Source organism: Dromiciops gliroides, chromosome 2 (genome assembly GCF_019393635.1).
Source record: "Dromiciops gliroides isolate mDroGli1 chromosome 2, mDroGli1.pri, whole genome shotgun sequence".
Taxonomy (NCBI): domain Eukaryota; kingdom Metazoa; phylum Chordata; class Mammalia; order Microbiotheria; family Microbiotheriidae; genus Dromiciops; species Dromiciops gliroides.
In genome coordinates this window covers 449,759,109-449,781,172 of record NC_057862.1, presented here as the reverse complement: position 1 = coordinate 449,781,172, position 22,064 = coordinate 449,759,109, and the positions used below count along the sequence as shown (strand labels likewise).

Below are 22,064 nucleotides of genomic sequence, written 5' to 3'. Positions count from 1 at the left end.
GCAATTTAGGAAACATTTATTAGGCACTGGTTATGTGTGAGGCTCTGTGCTAAGTGATGGGGATGCAAAGAAAGGCAAAAATAGCCCTGCCCTCAAGGAGCTTACAGTTTAATAGGGGAATCAACATGTACAGAAAAGTTACATGGAATAGAGGAAAGGTGATCTACGAGAAGGCACTGGAGGAGGGGATAAACAGGAAAGGTGACCTAGACTTGAGATTTAGGGCTGAGTCTAGAAGGAGCTCAGGAACACTGAGAAATGGAGATGAGGAAGAGGAACAATCTGGGTGTGGGGACCAGTTGGTACAAAGGCATGGATGGAGATGAGAGATTTATGAGGAACCTCAGGGAGGTCAGTGTTTTTGGAACATATAATGCATAGAGGAGGGGAAGGAGAAGAAGGACAAAAGGTTAGGAAGAGGGTTTTAAATGCAGAACAAATCAGTTTCTATTTCATCCCAGAGATAACAGGAAGCCAGGGGAATTCACTGAAATAGAGAGAGGGTAGAGATGTGTGACATAGTCAGACCCTGTGACTTAGAAAAATTGCCTTGGCATCTGCATGGAGGATGGATTGGAGTGGGGAGAGACTTGAGTCAGGCAGACCACTTAGAAGGCTATTGCAGTAGTCCTGGTGAAGGGTAAGGGTGGTCACTAGTAGGGTGATTGGCTGTGTTTGGTTACCAACTACTTGGATGACTTGCCCTCTCTGGCCTTCAGTTCCTTTATCCATAAAATGAAGAGGTTAGGGTAACCAATCTCTAAGGTCCCTTCTTGCCCAGTGTTTTGAATAATAATGAGAGCTGGTTTTATACATGGTGCTTTAAAGTTTGCAATATGCTTTCCATACTCATTTGATTCTCACAACAACAATGAGGTAGGAACCATTGTCAATTTCATTTTACATATGTGGAAACTGAGGCCCAAAGAGGTTAACTGACTTGCCCACAGCTAGTAAGCTGTGGAGGCAGGATTTTCACTCAGGTCTTCCTGACTCTTGCGTCCCATACTCCATCCACTTCACTATCTAATTGCCCTGTTAATCTGCTCCATTAATCAGTCTATTCTAAGGGTACAATGTTGGTAGTTTACTGACCTTCAAGAAGACTAATGAGTCTAGTCTATAGCCAAGCTACTCTCATTAAATTGGGGCAGGGGGAACCCTACAAGCTGCAAACACAGTAATTCTTGCCAAATCACTCTCTAGTTTCCATTCACGAGTTGGGAACTCAGAGACTAAAATTTGCATACTAATGTCTGGAATTGACACTGTTCTTCAGGATTCTCCAAGTGAATGAATCATTCAAGAGACGTGGTGGACCTGAGTGTTTCTCTTCCCGGTTTCTGTGCATGCATGATTGTTTTTATGGGAAATCCACAAGCCAGAGAATAAGAAACAAGACTACAGGTTTTCTGTTAGATGTAAAGGGGACAGACTTGATCCTGGACAGAAGGAGAGCCAGAAATGGGTCAAAGGAAATGGCTTTTGGGTTAAGTGCCAGGAGCTAGGGGACTAGACCTGAAGTCAGAGAAACCTGTGTTTGAATCCTGCCTCTGATCTTTACTAGCTGAGTGACCCTGGGCTGGTGTCTGAGCTTCCATTTCCTCATCTGTAAAATATGAATAATAATATTTGCCCTGGCTACCTTGCAGGATCACTGTGATGTTAAAATAACTTAATGTATGTGAAGGGGTAAAGATGGGACCTAGGTAGCACAGTGGATAGAGCACTACCCTAGAGGACCTTACATTCTATAGGGAGAGATGTTTAAATAAAGGTATATAAAAAATGCTGGGGGATCAGGAAACACTTCATGTAGAAGCTAGTACTTGAACTGTGTCTTGAAAAAAGCCAGGGAAACAATAAATTTTTTAAAAAGAAAAAAGCTAGGCATTCTATGATTTGGTGGTAAGAATGGAGTGAAGGCCCGGCACAAGGAATACCCAGGGAAGGGACGGCCGGGATGGCAGAACCAGCAACAATGAGTAAAAGTTATTGGGAGGGCAGTTAGGTGGTGCAGTGGATAAAGCACTGGCCCTGGATTCAGGAGTACCTGAGTTCAAATCCGGCCTCAGACACTTGACACTTACTAGCTGTGTGACCCTGGGCAGGTCGCTTAACCCTCATTGCCCCACCAAAAAAAACCCAAAAAACAAAACCAGAAAGAAGTTACTGGGAGGTAAGGAGCTCAACTTAAGAAAAAACTTTCTAACAAATTAGAGCTCTCTGAAAGTAGAGTGAGCTGCCTGGGGAGGTTGTAAATTATCCCTTTACTAGATGACTTCCAGGCCTGTTTTGGGTATGTAGCAGAAGAGATACCTGCTGTGGGTTAGACTAGATGACTGCTAAGGTCCCTTCTAACTCTGAAATTCTATAATAACAATAACAATAACATAATATAGTAATAGATAACAATAAAAATATAATGATGATGATGATGGCTGGTGTTTATTATATTACAGCTATATTATAGGCTTGTAAAGCACTTTACAAACATTAACTCATTTGATCCTCACAACAAAACCAGGAGGTAGGTGCTGTTCTTATTATAGGGATAATATTCAGGCTTTCCTGATTCCAGGTCCATAGTTCTATCCATTATGTAATCTGGGTCCAGTCCTTATCCTTTCATGTACATTAATTAACTTGTTTCTCTAATCACAGAGTCTATGTTGTTTTTTTCCCTTTTTTGGGGGGAGGGGGCGCATTGAGGGTTAAGTGACTTGCCCAGGGTCACACAGCTAGTAAGTATCAAGTGTCTGAGGCTGGATTTGAACTCAGGTCCTCCTGACTCCAGGGCTGGTGCTTTATCCAGTGCACTACCTAGCTTCCCCAGATTCTATGTTTCAATTAGGCCATGGACTCTATTTTCTATTTGCTTCTCTGTATCCCATAGCATAGCACTGGGCTCATAGTAGATGCTCAATAAATACATGTTTATTGAATTGAATGGGACCATTTAAAAATTTCGATTGGAGTGGGAGGGAGAGGACCTGGATTGAAGTCCTTCCTCTACCTTGTGTTACTTTGGGCCAGTCGATTACTCTTTCTGTGCCTCAGTTTCCTCATCTATAAAATGAAGGGGTTGAATTAGATTTTCCTCAAGGGTGCTTCCAGCTTTAAATCTATAATCTTATAAACTGTCCTTTAGGAAAAGAATTCCTATCTTCCAGTTGAGTACCATCTTTGCTCCACCTGGCTTTAGAAGGCATTGTTTCATGACCTTTGAGTTGCAATCGTCTTTCTCCTTTACTCATCTCCAACACTGAGCCCACACCAAGATGGGGAGTGTGTTTTCTATGCACTGAGGCTCATAGAAAGCTGCCTTCTCTCACCATATGCAAATGACTCCCTTTAACCTTTCTCCTTTTCAATTGGGTATATATTTCCCAGAAAACATCACTAACATCCAATAAAAGGAAATGATTACAGGATCCATTCAGGAAGAGCATACAGTGTAAGCCAGTTAGCAATTGGAGATGATTAAATAGTGATTGTTCAGGAGCTCCTACTTGTAACACTGGACATTTTTTGCATATCCTTGCTTGAAATGTTGCCCTTTATAAGTCAGAGGTCAGTATAGCTTGTACTGTGGACCAATAGGTTGGAATAAAATAATCCCAACTGAAGACAAAGCAAAAGAATAATAAGGAAGTGGAGTAGGGTCCATAAAGCATTTTATTGATTTCTTATCAGCTGGAAAGGCCCATAAATATCCAACTCACTCACTATAGACATGAATGATCGTTAAGGGTTTCAAGACAGACACTGTCACGAGTCTTCCTGTCCACCAGGCTCTTTGTGAACACTTCAACCCCTGTGGGGCTCTTGGGACAAATGGAGGCCCATCAGCATAACATTTGTGTCCTAGAAGAAAATCGAGCATTCTTCAAATTTTAGAAAAAAGCTGGTGTTTCTCAAAAATGTGTATTGACAGAGAGAAAGAGTTTGCAAGGCATTGCCATCTGTTCTTTTGATTTGCTCCATTTTTTAGACTTCTTGTGACCAAGACGATCGGATTAAATAGAAACATGGCGGCTTCTTTTGGTTTCTTGCCCTCTTCCTCAAATATTTGGTCAGTATCAAGTTAGTCCTCAGTTGAAAGTATTCCCTCAAGGCTAAATGATGAAGCCCTGAGAAGTTGGGGAAAACAAAAGTAAACAAGGGAGAGACTTACTCAAATACTTCCCTTTTTTTTCCTCCCCAGCTTGAAGAGTCTATGTTGGTTTAGTAAAGTTGGTGTCTCTGGTGGGATCCCTAATTCTGGAGCATATGGGCTTATTTCATACTACTTTTCTGCACACATTCTCCATTCCAGCCAAATCAGTCAACTAGGTACACATCACTTCCATCTCCTGCCCCTTTGCATAATTCTTCCCCATTTGTGGAATGTACTCCTTTTTCATTTCTGCCAAGTAGAATTAGTAGCTCAGGTGCTATCTCTTACTGGAAGACTTTCCTAATTCTCTTCTCAGCCCCTTCTTCCCTATTATACTTACTCCCTCTTGAAATGATTATAAACTTTGTATTTATATACTTGTATACATTTTATATCCTACCCCCACCTCACTTCCCCACTCTCCAGAAAATAAGGTCCTTGAGGGCATGGTCTGTTTCATTTTTTTGTTTTTGCATTCTCCGCTCTCCCCCATCATGCCGTACAGAGACCCACAGAGAGGAAGCACTTAAGAAATGTTTGCTGAATTGAAAATATAATAACTTGCTCTGGGCTGCCCACCTGTGTACTGTCTGCCCATCGATTTGAGCAATCCAAGACCAGGCGCTGCTTGAATCCTTCAAGGATCGGTGATTTCATCTGTGTGTGCGTCATACAACTGTCCCAGCCGCACACACCCTGTGCCCTGGGTCACTCTGTACCCAAACCAGACTAGGAGGAGCTCAGCTCCATGATTTACATAAGTGATGTCGACCAGATTAACAGCCTCTCAACCCCTGATCTCTCCTGCTGTTCTAATGGCTGAGGGAGCTGGGGCAAGAGGCCCCAGGTCACTTTCACAGCCAGGGCTCAAGTGGGACATGCACTAGGACTCACCATTAATTTCTCTCTCCTCCACCTAGAATCCTTTCTTGACCCATTCATTTTGACTCTCTTTTTCCCAAGCTCCCTGTTACAGTATGGAAGAATCTCTGCTGTTTTGCTTTTGTTCGTTTGTTTTTTTCCTGATCTAGTCTTTTTTTTTCTGTCTAACTGGCTATTCCCTAACCATGTCCTCTCTTCCTGCCTGATCCCCCTTTCTCCTATACTGCTTCTTCTTCTTTTTTAAAACAGCCTCTCTTGCCTTCCCTGCTCTCTTTTCACCAATCCCATTTCTGGATTTTTAATATCTGGAAACTTTAAGGTCCATAGGCTCATAATTTTGAGCTAGAAAGGACCTTAAGAGGTCATTAAATCCAACTCCCTCATTTGACAAATGAGGCCCAGGGAGGTGAATGCATTTGCCCAAGATCACTTAGCTAGTATGTATCTGAAGTAGGAATTGAACCCAGGTCTTCCTAATTCCAAGTTCAGCACTCTAGCCATAGCATCCCAATACTATCTGGTGCTTCCCCACTCTGTTCTAAACTGAACAGATTTACTTGAGAGGAATGCTTCCTTTTCTATGAAACACTGGAGGAAGTCTGATTCAGAAGTTCCCATGACCCCTGAGCTGAGCAAGCTGCTCTAACCCAGGAACTTCCCTGAAACATGACCCCAGGAGTCCCTTTAGGGCTTGATATAGACATAGGCCAAGTCCTGGGAGCAGATCCTCCTTGGGCCATCAGGGAATTCTTCATGCTGTGGCATGAAGACCATCATTCTAGAGGCTTCCTGAGGGCATCCCTGTTTGTAGCACTTCCCTTCATCTTTCCAGCTCCACTTTGGAAGTGTCCATCCCAGAACTAGTGGGAGTTGGTTGGCAGGCTACCTAAATTTGGAGGTATTAGTCTTGGCTTCACTGTCAAAGGCAGATGTCAGTGGGCTACCTTAATACACTTTCTTTGTTGTCATAGAATTATATAGGTTTAAGTTTGGAAGGGGCTTTTGAGATTATCAAATCCAACTTTTCATTTTAGAGATGAGAAAACTGAGGTCTGAAGAGGATAAAGGATTTGTCTAGGGTCATAGCCTGGATTTGAATCCAGGTGCTCTGACTCTAATGTATTTTTTTTAAGCAATATCACATTGTGTCCCTGACACAGGCTCCCTTGGGTATTTCCTGTTAAACTTCATGACTTTCCCTTTGTGGCTTTCCCTTAAACACCCCAAACAAAAGGGCCTATTGCTTCCAGCACTGACAGGCTGTCCTTATTGTGCTGCAAAGCTCCTGACACTCCCAGTCAGATCTCTCCGGAAGGACACGTGGACTCCAGCCTCTTGCAGAACCACTGAGTCACAGCTCCCTTTCCCTCTCCTCCTCTACTTCACAAACTAGCTGTTGAGAGCAATACTTCCTGGACCACACCCAGTCAGTTTCCATCCTCTGAAATCACCATCACCAGGCAGAAGTCTTTTTCCTGACACCCTCATCTAGGTCCAGGGAGGAGCTGACAAGTTGCCCCAGGGAATGGTCTTCTACCACTAGGACAGTGTGCATCCTTCCTCCACCTGCGCAGATTCCAACTCTGTCTTAGACTGACTAAGGGTTTCTGTGGCTAAAAAATAGATCACCCTGTGCCCAGTTTGGTGATGAGTCTTCTTGAAAATAGCTAGGCTGATCCTCAGATGACAGACTAGGTGGGGTTATCCTTGGGTAGAAGCCTTTATAATTTGCCAGAGCTTGTGTTCTCCTGGCAGAGTCTTTAGCTTTTAAAAAGTTTATTTATTTATTTATTAGCATTTTGAGTTCCAGATTCTCTCCCTCCCCCTCCCCTTTCCCCATCAATTATATATGTGAAATCATGTAAAAATATTTCTATGTTAGTCATGTTGCAAAAAATAAAATTATACTCTATTTAAACTCAGAGTTCATCAGTCTCTCTCCAAGGTGGATAGCATTTTTTCATCATGAGTTCTTTGGAATTGTCTTGGATCTTTATATTGATCAGAGTAGCTAAGTCTTTCACATTTTCACAATGATCATCATTATAGTTTTGCTGCTACTGTGTCCAATGATCTCCAAGTTCTTCTCACTTCACTTTGCATCTGTTCATATAGTTCTTGCCATGTTCTTCTAAAACCACCACCATTCCTCATTTCTTTATAGCAAAGTAGTGCCTCCATCAAAATCATGTGTTACAAGGGGCAGCTAGATGGCGTAGTGGATAGAGCACCAGCCCTGGAGTCAGGAGGACCTGAGTTCAAATCCGGCCTCAGACACTTAATACTCACTAGCTGTGTGACCCTGGGCAAGTCACTTAACCCCAACTGCCTCACTATAAAAACAAACAAACCCAAAAAAGGGGGCAGCTAGGTGGCACAGTGGATAGAGCACTGGCCCTGGATTCAGGAGTACCTGAGTTCAAATCCGGCCTCACACCCTTGACACTTACTAACTGTGTGACCCTGGGCAAGTCACTTAACCCCAATTGCCTCACAAAAAAAAGGAAGAAAATCATGTGTTACAGCTTGTTCAGCCATTTCCCAATTGATGAGCATCCCCTCAATTTCCAATTCTTTGCCACCACAAAAAAGCTTCTATAAATATTTTGTTCGCATATCTCCTTTCCCTTTTCCTTTGATCTCTGTGGAGTACAGACTTGGTTAGTGGTATTTCTGGGTCAAAGGGTATGCACAATTTTAAGGCCCTTCAGGCATAGTTCCAAATTGTTCTCCAGAATGTTTGGACCAGTTCAGAACTCTACCAACAGTCCATTAGTTTATCTATTTCCCCTCCAGTATTTGTCATTTCTGATAGGTGTGAGGCAGTCCCTCAGAGTTGTTTTAATTTACCTTTCTCTAATCAATAGTGACTTAGAGCATTTTGTCATATAACTATGGATAGCTTTGATTTCTTCTTCTGAAAGCTGCCTGTTCATATCATTTGACCATTTATCAATTGGAGAATGGCTATTATTTTTATAAATTTGATTGAGTTCTCTATATATCTGAGAAATGAGGCCTTTATCAAGAAATTTATTATATTTTATTTGATATTACTTCATTGTCTATGGTACCTTTTCACAAAATGCAATTTCCCTGATTATCTCTTTCAATTAGGTCTATTTTTGCTTTTGCCTTGTCTGAGATCATGATTGCTACTCCCTGGCAGAATCTTTAAGAAAGCAGTATCACCTCCATACCACAATGAAGTAGCAGAAGGACTTCAGTGGAGAAAGGCAATTCACTTAGTAGGCTTCTTTTATACCTATCCTAGTGGGTTTGACAACATGGGCCATCTCCATCCTTCTGTTATCCTTTAATTTGGAAAGGTCTAAATTAAAGGCAGGTGCCAAGGCTCTCTGGGCTTTAATTTGGACCAGCTGGGCAGAGACTGTACTCTTGAGGGTTTGGACACATCTATTACCCTTTGAATAGCCCATAATCTCTCAATCTCCACCCCCCCTTTCCTTCTTTCCTGTGCATCTGGAATTCATTAATCTGAGCCTGATAGAGTAGAAAGAACATTGAACTTGGAGTCATAACCAAGGACCTGGGTTTAACCTTTGACCTTTGCTGCTTTTTAGCTGTGTGACCTTGGGAAGACCTTCCATTCAGTGTGCCTCAATTCCCTCATATGTAAAATGAAAGGTTGGTCTACATCACTGGTTATTAAACCAGAGTCCATGAACTTTATTTTTTTTATAATGACATTTCAATATAATTGATTTCCTATGTAGTCCTATGTGTTTTTATTATTTTGCATTTAAAAATAGACTGGATATAACTTCAGACTTTACCAATATTGTTAAACTACCCCTCCCCCCTTTATTCTTTATTAAGGGATGAATCTCTGGGAGGGGGTGAAGGAGGGATATAGTTGAAAATGTAGATAGGGACTTGTAGTCACTATATTTGGATAGTTAACTCCTGGGTGAGGAAACTCAATTCAATCCCAACTCAATCCAAACTCTACCAATGCAGGTCGGTACCTTCTCTACAATTTATAGTTTCAAAGAATTGCCTAGAGAAGTAGTGTCAAACTCAAGCAGAAATGTAATTCACTGGACTACATATAAAGATCCCTGCTGCTGCATGTTGACTTAGAAAACCACATAGTAACATTATCTATATTCTATTATATTTTGATTCATTTTGTTAAACATTTCCCAATTACATTTTAATCTGCTTGGTTTACACTCGGGAGTGTGCAGGCTGCATGTCTGACACCTTTGACCCAGAGCATTGAGAGGTTAAGTGACTTGCCCTGGATCACTCAGCCAGTGTGTGTGTGTCAGAGGTAGGGCTTAAACCCAGGTCATTCTGGCTTTGAGGCCAGCTCTTTATCCACTAGACACTCTGAAAAAAGGAAATCAATAAAAATTTATTTAAAAAAAATAAAATGGGCCTGAAAAGATACTTCCAGCCTAGCTTTTTCTGCATGAAAGAATACAAAGCCAAACCTGCTGGTTTTAGGCTTCACCACCACCACCACCATCATCAAACATTTGCTTTCCTTTCTTCCTTTCTTCTGCTGTAGGTGGCTGTGTGATTTGCAGTTATTTTTCAGTCCAGCTGTGAGTTTTCTGCCCAGGTGGCCTGTCAAATCTCTCCATTTCTGCTTTACCTCCCTGGCCTCAGACCATAATGACAAAGCTCTGCTGCCCTACTGGAGTTCCCCTATTCTCTCAGACCCATAAATCTTTTCCTAACATCTCCCCGAAGAGGGATGTGATGTTTTCTTAGGTTTAAGGCAGCTGCCACCCTTCCTTATGAGGTAATAGACAGGAGGAGAGTTCTGAGGGGAGAGCATGAAGAGGCCCGAAGGGAGGCCTGAGGCCTGAGTTAACTTCCAGTCTAATGAGGTTGACAGGGTTAAGGCCTCAGTTACAGGGCTCCACCTCAAGCTTCTTCCTGGGTCCTCTGTCAGGAAGGACTGACTCAGGAGCCAGGCAATTGCTTTATGCTAGCCCTTTGACAGGTTTGGGGAAGTCATTCATTACTTTCTCCCTTAAATCCACTTGAACATAAAACCAGAAGGCAGAAGGTACTGGTCTTCTTTATTGTCCATAGAGGTAACTTCAGGTTAAGTATTCCCTTCCTACATCTTCCCTAACCCTCATCAGTCCAAATGAGAATAATATTTGTACAACCTCTCTAGCCTCAGTTTCCTTATCTATACAAATGAGGAGAGTGAACTAGAAGCCTATGAAGTATCTTCCTTTTCTAACATTCTATCTTTGAAGTTCCCTCTGTTTTAGATATACCTGTGTCCTGGGGTCCCCCCAATTTTAACATTCTATGCACTGAGATCCCTTCTAGCTCTGATAGTCTGTAATGTAGTTGAAAAGAGGCCCGTGGTTATACACACACACACACACACACACACACACACACACACAGAGGCATCCCACACTACGTTCAGTTTAGCACAGTGCCCAGCACATAGTAAGTGCTTAATAAATGTTTATTTTATTTTGTTTTGACTATAGAGATTGCTCAAAGATTATTAGACTCAGAGATTCAGTTTCTCCATGGTCACCATTCCCTCACCCCCTGAACAGCTGGCCCAGAAGCACTACTAGCCAGGCACTTTCCCTTTCTGCCCCTTATACCAGTCTCTCTGTGCCTTGACACCGACAGAATACAAGGCGAGTGGCTCGATTTAACAAGCTAAGCAGAAGGTCTCAATCAACAGACATAATCTCATATTTGCCCCATTGCTTTAAGGTCTCCAAAGGGTTTCCCTCATAACACTTCTGTAAAGTGAGTGGTGCATGTATTATCATCTTCATTTTATAGACAAGCAGACCAACGCCATGAGGGTTCAGCCATTTGCCTGTGGTCACATGAGATTGTAAGTGTGTGAGGTGGCACCTGACGGCAGGTCTCCAGCCTCCCAGGTCCAGCACATTCATCATGGGATACTGCCTCTCTATCTATATATTGTGACTCCTGGGTATGAAGAACTGTGTTGTGCTGGATTAGACTGTATTATAGGTGATCTTGGACTTTAAGGAGCTAATAATTTAGTCGGCGAGACAGGACACATATATGCGAACATGTGAATAATAAGACAAGCCTCAAATACCAACACAATACAAGAGCTGACACAAGGCAGTGTGTGACTAATCACCAAATTAGAGGTGTTGACAATAAGGGCTCTGAGGTCAGCAGAGGACGAGATCATAGATAGAATTCTACCTCTAGGCCTGGAAGACACCTTGGAAGCTATCTTGTCCAACCCTTTCATTTTACAGATGAGGATATTAAAGTCCAGAGAGCTCTAGGTCACAAAGCTGGTAAATGGTAGACTCAGGAGTCAAACTCAGGTCTTCTGACTCCAAATCCAATAATGCTCTTTCCATAGTATCACATCGGTCATAAAACTTTAGAGCTAGAAAGGATCAGAGACTTAGAGCTCAGAGGAATCTTGGAGCCTATTGAGGCCAACCACCACACTTTACAAATGAGGAAACTGAGACACAGAGAGGTTGTTGAATAACAGAGCTGAGATTTGAGACAGGTTATTCTCCAGTGATTTTTTGACGCTTCAGGGGTTCTTAATCGGGTATGTGAACTTAAAAATGTATTTTTGTAACTATATTTTAACATAATTGATTGTAATCCTATGTATTTTGTTTTATGCATTTAAAAAACATTATTCCAAGAAGGGGTCCCTAGGTTTCACCAGCCTGCCAAAGGGGTCCATGACTCATACAAAAAGATAAGAATATCGTGCTGCCTCCAGGCCAAGACACTATGAGCTAAAGAGACACAGGAAGGCTTCATGTAGAAGCTTCCAGATTAGTCCTTTCAGAACAGGTAGAAGAGGGTGAGCTGGTATAAGGAAGGTAGGAATGAAATCCCTGGCAAGACGAACCATTTCTTCAAAGGAACTGAGGCAGGAAAACACAAGGCCTGTTGATGGAAGTTTTTGGTATGATTCAGGCAGTTGACCTGCTTTCCTCTAAAGGTCCTTGGGGCCACCTCAGTTCATTTTGCCTGGGGGTGGCAGAACTCCATGAGTGTCCCTTCTGGGCCCCATCTCGAGCACTGGGTGAAGTCCAGAGGTCTAGGCTAAGAGCTATTTTGCTTGAAGGCTGTGGTGGAGCTGAGACACTCTAGAATCCTACCATTATTATGCTTTGTTATTTCAAGATGTATATTTGTCTAGCTAACAAGGGCCTAAGGCCCACAAGATTTCAGGTGGGGTCTATAATCAGGGCAAAGTGTGGACCACAGCAAAGCTATGGTTCATCCAATCACGTAGTTATGGTTTTTTTATTTTTCACACATCCCTAACCCAAAGTTTTTCATAGAAAAACTCAGAGCTCTTTGTCTCCCCACAATAGCTGATCATAGAAACTGGACTGTAGGTAGTCTAGTGTTGGGAGGGAACTAAGAGTTTATCTAGTTCAACTCCCTTTGTTTACCGAATTGGAAACTGATGCCCAGGGAGGGTGAGTATATTGCCCAAGGTCACCCAGTTAGCAAGGAGGAAGAACTGAACCTGGACCCTTTGCATCCAGCATTCTTTTCAATATTCCATGATTTCATTGGATGGATAGGTGGCATGGCGGTGAGTTGCACAGCCCAAATTACCTTGTATTCTTTTTTTTTTTAGTGAGGCAATTGGGGTTAAATGACTTGCCCAGGGTCACACAGCTAGTAAGTGTTAAGTGTCTGAGGTCAGATTTGAACTCAGGTTCTCCTGAATCCAGGGCTGGTGCTCTATCCATTGTGCCACCTAGCTGCCCCCTCCCCTTGCATTCTTTTTATGTGTTTACATGCATATACACACATGTATGAATACACACATATATAAATGGATATGTATAATTATATACAGACAAGATCCCTAGGAATGGCAGCACCCCTAAACCACCAGCTTTACTTCTTTTTTTCCTTTTTTTTGGTGGGGAAATGAGTGTTAAGTGACTTGCCCAGGGTCACTCAGCTAGTAAGTGTCAAGTGTCTGAGGCCAGATTTGAACTCAGGTACTCCTGAATCCAGGGCTGGTGCTTTATCCACTGCGCCACCTAGCTGTCCCCAGCTTAACTTCTAACCCAGTCCTCAAAGTCATTATCATCTGAGGAAGTAATTCCTCTGAAGAGGGAGCTAGCCATCCTCAGTTGTCAGCCAACTCCTGCCCATGGGGCAGGCACTTTAGCCTGGATGAAGCAGCTGGGCACCTTTGGGGAGAGATGGCCATCATCCTGGGAAACACCCTCCCCCCCCCCCCCCCCCCCCGTGGAGATTCCACCTGGCAATAATAGGTCCTTCAGATGCTTGGGCCATAACTACTGAAAACCTGGAAAAGAGAGTTCTTGCCCCCAAAGTCCTTGGTGCTTTCAAATAGTTCAACATCAGAAACTGATATAATTTTTATCAGTAGAGATGGCAGTAAAGAAGAGGTATTAGCATTTACTTTGCCACTACACCCTAAGGACCATGGGACCTTTCCATCTGACTTACAGGTAAAACCTTCCATATGTGTTGTCTTCCCCATTAGAATGTGAGCTCCTTGAGAGCAAGGACTGTCTTACTTCACTCTTTGTAACCCTAGCACTTAGTCCAGAGCTTTTTCACATAGTAAGCACTTAATAATAGCCTTTTCATTTGTGTATACATATATATGTGTGTGTATGTATGCATGCATGCACATATAGGTATACATAGTATATGCACATATTATGGGTCTGAAAATATACAGTATATATAAAACACACACACACAGATGTGTGCATGTGTGTGTGTGTGTGTCTTCCCCTGATAGAAGGTAAGCTCCCTGAGGGGAAGAGCTGTTTTAGTCTTTGTCTCCCTGGTGCCCAGCATGGTCCTTGCCACACAGAAGCTATTTACTAATTGCTTCTTGATTGAGTCGTTGTTTGACTAGAGCACCATTTGATTGTTACCTTTAGTAACAATCCTCCTGGATTTAAGAGAGACCCCTGAGGAATGACCTCATTGGATGATATGCAGCAAGATGGTATTTATGGAACCCAAATGGCAAAAAGGTAACCAAGAGTCAGCTATCTATTGCTTGAAGCAAAGAATGATTTTAGGTCAAATTAATTTACTGTGTTATTGTGATATCTCCTGGAGTAAGAGCTGATGGCAAAGAAAGCTCAGTGGGTTGACTGCTTTCATCTATTTTTAAAAATGTATGTAAAGCGTAGATCACAGAATATCAGAACTTGAAGGAGCTTAAAGATCAACGATCTCAAACCCTTCATTTTACAGATGGAAGAACTGAGGCAGGGGGAGGAACATGACTTGTACCAGGTTATATGGCAAATTAGTGCCTTGACCTGGGAACCCAACCCAGGCTCCTGACTCCCGGTTCAGTTCTCCATCCATCACACCAAATCTTCACTGTATGTATACTTTTGCTTTATCAAAAATACCACCATCCTCACCACTATCACTAATTCTGACAGGGTAGAGACCGTTATATTCACCTTTATATCTAATAGCCTCCTTCTTCAACCACCCACTCTATCACCAAGCATAGTACATAGAGATGAAGCACATACATTTTTGTTTTGTGTTGTTGAATTATAGAAGAGGTCCATTGGCACAGGAAAAAGAACAATGGATTCAGAGGGGTCAGAGGATCTGGTACCACTACCATTTCTGTGACCTTGGGCAAGTCACTTAACCCTCATTGCTCTGCCCTCCCCCCAAAAATAGTGATGGAGAAAATGTAATACATATTAATCTTCAAAGTATGTTGAACATAACTCCCCTGCCCCAGTGAATCAATTGTTAAAGATTTATCAGCACAACCTTGCTTAGTTTCTTCATCAATGAAAATGGAGGTGGTTGATTAAATGCCTCTGAGGTCTCTTCTACAAGATCTGTAATCCGACCAAACGATGAAGGATAATGGACATGGTGCTGAATTTGGAATCACTTAACCTGGGTTGAAATCTCAGTTCTGTCACTAACTACCTGTGTAATGCTGGGCAAGTCACCTGACACTTTTGGGCCTCAGCCTCCTCGTCTGGGAAAGTGGGATGAGAACGGAGAGAGGAATTGTACTAGATGTTCTCTTCAGTCCTGGCCCGTTCTAAATCTATGGTCCCATTTGACCCTATGACATTGGCAACTTGGTGTATTAACTTCCACTGGATAAATCTTAGGGGGCTGAGTAAAGTCCCCAAGTGATAAAGCCCATAAAATACACTAAGATACACTAAGTGATGTTGACTGCCTTAAACCCCAGGGAACCCTCAAATATAAACTATTTATATTCAGCTTCAGATGAAATATGTCTAAGACAAGGAATCAGGAAACCTGGGTTCTAATCATAGTTCTGCTACTAACTAGGTTGGACAAGTCACTTAGCCACTTTGGCCTTTGGTTTCCTCATCTGCAAAATGGGAATACTTGTTCAGTCAAAATATTACTACTACTGTGTACCTAACACAGAGGGGTGTATATGACAGGTGCTCAAGAAAAAATTGTTTATTAAATGATTCATGTTCATTGGAAGGTAGTCTTGGGTTTAGTTTGTCCAGAATACTGACACTTGTCTGAACATACTAATTTCTTGCCCCCAAGACATTCATTCATTCATTGTTTAATTCTTTTTTTTTTTTCCGGGGCAATGAGGGTTAAGTGACTTGCCCAGGGTCACACAGCTAGTAAGTGTTAAGTGTCTGAGGCCGGATTTGAACTCAGGTACTCCTAAATCCAGGGCTAGTGCTTTATCCACTGTGCTACCTACCTGCCCCTGTTTAATTCTTAATATGTACACAGTTCTATGCTAGGAACAGTCTAAATGTAGTTGGGTGTGGGGTGGGGGAAAGTATGTTTCATCAGACATTGAAGTCAGAGGTACCAAGTGTTCTTAGTATTGCTTCAAAATATGTGCCTAGGTTACTTCCAACACTCATCAGATTAAAAATAGTTGTGCCATAGCTAGTTGTTTGTTTTTTCTAAGGACAAAGTGAGGGTTGATGTTGTCCAATGAGAAGAGCCTTAATTTTAAGTCTATAGTCTTGGGTTTTTGTTATGGGTCATGTGACTTCCATTCTGTGGTTAGCCTCAATGTTCTGATCTGTGAAATGAAAAGGTTTGGCTGGATGAGCTCTAAGGTCCCTTCCAATCCAAACATGTTATGTTCTAGGGCCTCTTCCAGGTCTAACATTCTAGGATTTTATGATCTAAGTCCCTTCCTCTGAGGCCAAAGTTCTCTCCATGTCCAAAATTATTAGCAATACTTGCCAAGATCCTAGTATGAAGTTGAAGGGCCCAGAAGCCCCTGAAGGAGGAAAGGACTACAAATCTGAGGTGTTACTCTTTTAAAAAAAATCTTCCCATGCATCTGGCACTTTCCCTGAGGACTGATTAATTTCTCTTTCATCCCAGGGACTAGGTCAGCTGGGAGCATTATAGGTTAAAGGTCAGAGCTGAGGTGATAGATGTTGGTATAACCTCTGTCCAGAGCCTGGTCTCTGAGTCTTGCCCAACCAGTACACAGTGAATGGCTTTTCAACCTGTCCTCCGAAGAGGAATTGCATTGCATTTGGAGTGAGACGATCTAGGTTCAAATCCAGGCTCTGCCACTTGTTACTTGTGTGACCTTATGTGAGCTATTCATCCTTTCTGGGCCTCAGTTTTCTCATCTGTAAAATAAGGCGATTGAACTAGAGGTAGCTAGGAGGGTAGTGGTCAGAGTATTAGGTTCAAAATTCAGTAAGACCCGGATTCAAATAATGCTTCAGATACCAACTTTATGAACTTGGGAAAGTCACTTAATTGCTATTACCTCAATTTCCCCAGCTGTACGATGGAGATAATGATAACACCTACTTTCCAGGGTTGTTGTGAGGCTTAAGTGAAATAATATGTGTAAAATGTCTTATAAATCTGTATGTGCTATACAAATTATTATTATAATTATATAATTATATTGTCTTTGTGGTCTATCTTGAAACCTGTGATCCTAAGACCCTGAATCATAAGGGCAAATGAAACAGACCTGGTTTAACACAACCCAATTCTTTCCTCTTCTGTAAATTCAGGGGGATGGAGAGCGCTGGACTGGAGTCAGGAAAACAGGAGTCCAAATCCTCCCTCAGAAACTTACTAGAGTTTGACAAATCACTTAAACTTTTAAGTGACTCAGTTTCCTCATCTATAAGATGGCAGACTAGAGTGTTCTTGTTTTACAAGGTTACTGTGAAGGTCAAATGAGATAACAGGTAAAGGGTATGTTATGCCAACCTTATATCATCATCATCATCATGATGGTTACCTCTAAGACCCTTCCACCTCTAAATCCCAAGATCCTATTTGGAGGGAGGAAAAAAACCCCAAACACTCCACCCTAGAGGAACTGAACAGAGCTCCAGATAAAAGCGAGTAAATCAATTACAGGGGAAAAGAAAAAAGAAAAATGGGACGTGGTCTCTCTCTGTGTTGGCAAACACTCCTCCCCCTTCCCAACCCCTTTCTCCCCCTCTTCCTAGTCCCCCCCCCACTGCCGCCCTCCCTCAAGATGCTGATGAATTGATGATTCTGAGCTGAAATCAAAGGTGCCCTGGCCTTAAAGAAAGGGGAACAATTAGGCATTTAATTTGGCCTGGCCCTGTCCAGCATCATGGTCCTTGTGTTTTCCCCTCATGCCTGTTCTGACCCTCAGCCCCCGCCCCTTGAGGGCTGGGAGCCCCCCAGTGTGGTTCGGAACAGCTCAGCTCAAACGGATACTGTTTTCCAACAATCCCATGAGTGTCGAATTTTAATGTAACCTTCCTCTATTGTTCCCCGCTGCCCGCAGCCCGCAGCCCCCCAGCCAGCCCCCGGCTTGGCCCTCTCTGAGGTCCCCGCTCCCTCTGCGTCCCCCCCCTCCAACCCCGGCTCATTTGCACAAAAAGAACACAGAGTACCCACTCAGCAGCCCACCTTGAACAAAACACTCCAGGCCTCTAGAAAGCGGCAGAAGGGCTAATCAGGCAGGCACTGCGCTGCGCTAGTGCATCGGTTGTTTGGCATAGAAATAGGCTGTCTGGCCACAGCTATGAGGTAACGTCTGGCTTTTTTGCCAAGCTGCAGAACTAGTCAGACACTCCCTGGGACAACATTTCTTCAGGAAAAAAAAAAGAAGAAGAGGGTGATGAAGAAGAGGAAAAGAAAAGTTAGGCGACAAGCAAAGGTCTAACAGAAGCTTCTTCCTCACCTCCCTCCTGACATCCAAGCGCCCAGCACTGAATAGCTCCAGAGATTGTGAATTTCAGCATTGATTTCCAATGGGGGAGGGGAGATGCGGGTGATGGTGGCAGCGGTGGCGGTGGTGGTGGGGAGAATAATCTTTGGAAATAGAAATAGGTTCCTTGACACTTCTCTTCCTGTTTCCCCCTCCCAACCTCCAGCTTCCACATACCAGCTTTTTTTTCCCCTTTCAAAATTCAACTTTAGCCTTAGTTGATAGAAATGGAGTAATAAAAATAGCAATATAGGGACCCACCTGAGTCTGTGGTACCTTGTCTGCAGCTACATTCGAAGTCCACTTAGCTTCCCAGGAAGAGCTGGTGAGGGCCACGCTTTCAAAAGAGGGAAATGAAACAGAAGTTAAATTATAATACAGACATGAAATCCCTGAAGTAAAATTTGCTTTGGTTTCTAGCCATTTGTTTGTTTTAATTCAGTCTAATTACCAACTCTAAATGAGAATAGTAATCCTGCAAAATGAAGGAGCTAGACTGAGACCCTTTTCCACTTGAACATGCTAAACTTATATAACATGAATATTAAACATGAATATTAAAGGTCATGCCATTAAAAAATTAGTAGAGAATTAGATCAAATACTTCTGACACCTATTACTAGGGAGTGAATTCTTAACCAAATAAGGGATAGAGGTGATTAAAGAGGATAAAATAATTTAAAATACAGCAAATTAAAAATATTTTGCATGAACAAAATTGATGCAACTAGAATAAGAAAGGAAGTGGTCGACTGGGAAAAATATATCAAATATCTCAGATAGGGGTCTGATACCTAACATATATAGGCAACTTAAAGAAATATATAATGAAAGTTATTTGTAATAAGTGGTTCAAAGATATGATGAACAATTTTCAAAAGTTGCAAATTATTAACAAGCATATTAAAGAATGAGCCAGATCATTAATAATGAGCGCAAGTCAAAACAACTCCGAGCTTTGACCTCACACCAGAAAATTAGTATAGCTGACAAAAGAGGAGAATAGTTAATGTTGGCAAGGTTGTGAAAAGATAGGCATCAAAATGCTCTTTGGTGGTACTGTGAATTCATCCAACCATTCTGGAATTATTCAAAGAAAGTGATTGAAATGTCCATATTTTTACCCAGAAACTCCCTTGTTGATCATATTCCCCAAAGAGGTTAATAATAAAAAGAAAAGTCTTATATGCATGTGATAACACTTTTCCTTTGTAGTCTCAAAAAATTGGAAACAAAATAGATACCTGTTGTTAGGTAACAAATTATATTTGTGTATAAGAAATTATGAATATTATGAATACAGAAAAGCATGGGAAAACTTGTATTAAATGATACAAAGTGAAGTGAGCCAGATCTTGAAAACAGCCATACAACAATTTTTTTTGGGGGGTGGGGCAATTGGGGTTAAGTGACTTGCCCAGGGTCACACAGCTAATAAGTGTTAAGTGTCTGAGGTCAGGATTTGAACTCAGGTCGTCCTGAATACAGGGCCTGTGCTCTATCCACTGTGCCACCTAGCTGCCCCCAACAATTTTTAATAATATAAATGGAAACAATAACACAACTGAAACAGAATGTTTCAAATTATAATGACTGTGATTGACCCCAAAGAGATCTGCAAAGATACCTCCCTCCCTTCATTAGGGAATAGGGTAGGGACTATGGAGTAGGTAATAACAGTAAAGATAACATCAGACTTTTCCCCCTTTTATTAAGGTTTTCTGTATCTTAAATCACCATAGCACCCCATGTATCCCTCCCCCTTGCACTTCCCCTTCCAGAGAGCCATGTCATATGACAAATTGAATTTTTTGAGAGAAAAATAATTTAGCACATCTGATCAATACATTGAAAAAGTCCAAAAACATGTGCAGTGTGTAACATCGGTGGCCTTCCCACCTCCATGAAGAGGGAGATTAGGGATATCTCCTTATATCTCTTAATTTGAGTACTTTATAATTTTGTTACATTTACTTTTGATTTTTTAGAATGTCATTGTTGTTTCCATTTAACTTTTTATAGTTGCTGTGTCTATAGTTTTCTTAGCTCTGCTCACTCCACTATATTATTTCATAAAGGTAGGTCTTTCCGTGCTTCTCTGTATTCATCACATCCATCATTTTTTACACTACAGTATTCCTTTACATTCATGTACCACAATTTACTTAGCTATTCCCCAATTGGGGATGATGGTTTGTTTCCAATTCTTAGCTATCACTGAAAGTACTGCTTTTTAGAATATATTTTGGAATATATAGAGACTTTGTTTTCCCCTCATGATGGCTTCTTTGGGAGATAAGCCCAGTAATGAAGTCTCTGGTTCAAAGGGTATAGACAATTTGGTCACTTTTTTTCACATAATTCCAAATTGCTTTCCAAAATATTTGTACCATTTCACAGCTCCACCAACAATGTAATAGCATGCCTATTTTCCCACAACCCTTCCAACATTTGACTGTTGACATTTTTTTTGTCATTTTTGCCAATTTGCAGGATATAAGATAAAACCTCAGGGTTGTTTCAATTTATATTTCTCTTAACATCAGACTTTTTGGATAAATTTTTCTTGAGTTTCTCTTTTTTATTTTTTGTTGTAAAGGGATGGCTCCTTAGAAGGAGAAGAGAAGGGGATACATTGGAAAATATAGGTGATATAAACAAAAAATAATAATTTTTAAAGGTTAGAAAAAATTAATGGTTAAACATTTTTTAAAGCTCTTGCAATCCCCTCTGTCTTCTCTTCCCTCTTTTTATCACCTAAGTCATTTCCTGTCTCTGGGTTTCAGTTTCCTTTGGAAAATGAATGGGTTTGGGATTAGGCTAATTCTAAGAACCTACATTTTTATGTCCGAAGTCCTCACATTTTAAGAGGAGACCTAAACTCAGCTCTCTGAATGCTGTTCCATAGCAACTGCTAAAAGGAGAGAAATATGCAAACTACATTCATTCATTCATTTATTAAGCACTTACTATGTGCCAGTCTGTGCTAAGCATTTACAATGACTATTTCATTTGATCCTCACAACAACCTTGGGAAGCAGGTACTATTCCTATTTTGTAAAATTTTGTTGAGGAAGCTTTGGCAAACTGAGGTTAAGTGACTTACTCAGGGTCCCACAGATAGGAGGTGTCTGAGGCTAGAGATATTAGAATTCAATTCAAAAACCAAATCCATCTACCTTATGGCTATAAAGAACCCTGATCTGCCTTTCTTACGATGTCTTTGAGGCCTAAATTCTTTTCCTTTTAATACTCGATGCTACAGCTTCAAGCAATTTTGTGGGGAGGACTTGCTGTCTGCTTCTTGGGTCTTCATTGACCATTCAGTCAGCACAGAAGATAGATATTTTTCTCTCTAAATAGTTTTCCCTTAGAATGAAGATTTAAAGGTAGATGCTCAAGCACTCTAAGAGTAAAGGTTCTTTTTATTTGAGGAGTGGTTCTGGCACCATTGACTTCCTGGTCAATTTAGGTCCAAGCCTATTACTACTAGGAACTTCCAGTGATGGACCACAAATCTACAATTTCTAGGTGCTCTGCAGAAATCACAGAGGAGGAAGCTGAAACTTCTTTGTAGTTTTCTGAAAGGTGTGCTAGATTGACTTTGCTCCCTTTATTGACTGACTGGCCATAGAGAGGCCCATAGCAGGAGGTGTTCTGAATAGTGGCTGTCATTCCTTCAATGGGATGTCAGAACTAGAAGAAATGTTAGGACAAAGAACACTGAATATTAGAATTGGAAAGGTGTGCGTGTGTGTGTGTGTGCTTGCGTGCGCGTGCGCTTGAGCACGCACACAAGGGTGTATGTGG

General features: G+C 41.6%; 1 long non-coding RNA gene across 1 annotated transcript; it reads right to left on the bottom strand.

Annotated features, from left to right (window-relative positions):
- Positions 1-3,679: 3,679 nt before the first annotated feature.
- On the bottom strand, positions 3,680-18,337 carry LOC122739777. The gene is made up of 3 exons (XR_006354677.1): positions 18,228-18,337; positions 17,954-18,134; positions 3,680-4,133 (listed from the first exon to the last, which is right to left on the bottom strand). It is a non-coding gene; the product is annotated as an uncharacterized LOC122739777 (long non-coding RNA).
- Positions 18,338-22,064: the final 3,727 nt, after the last annotated feature.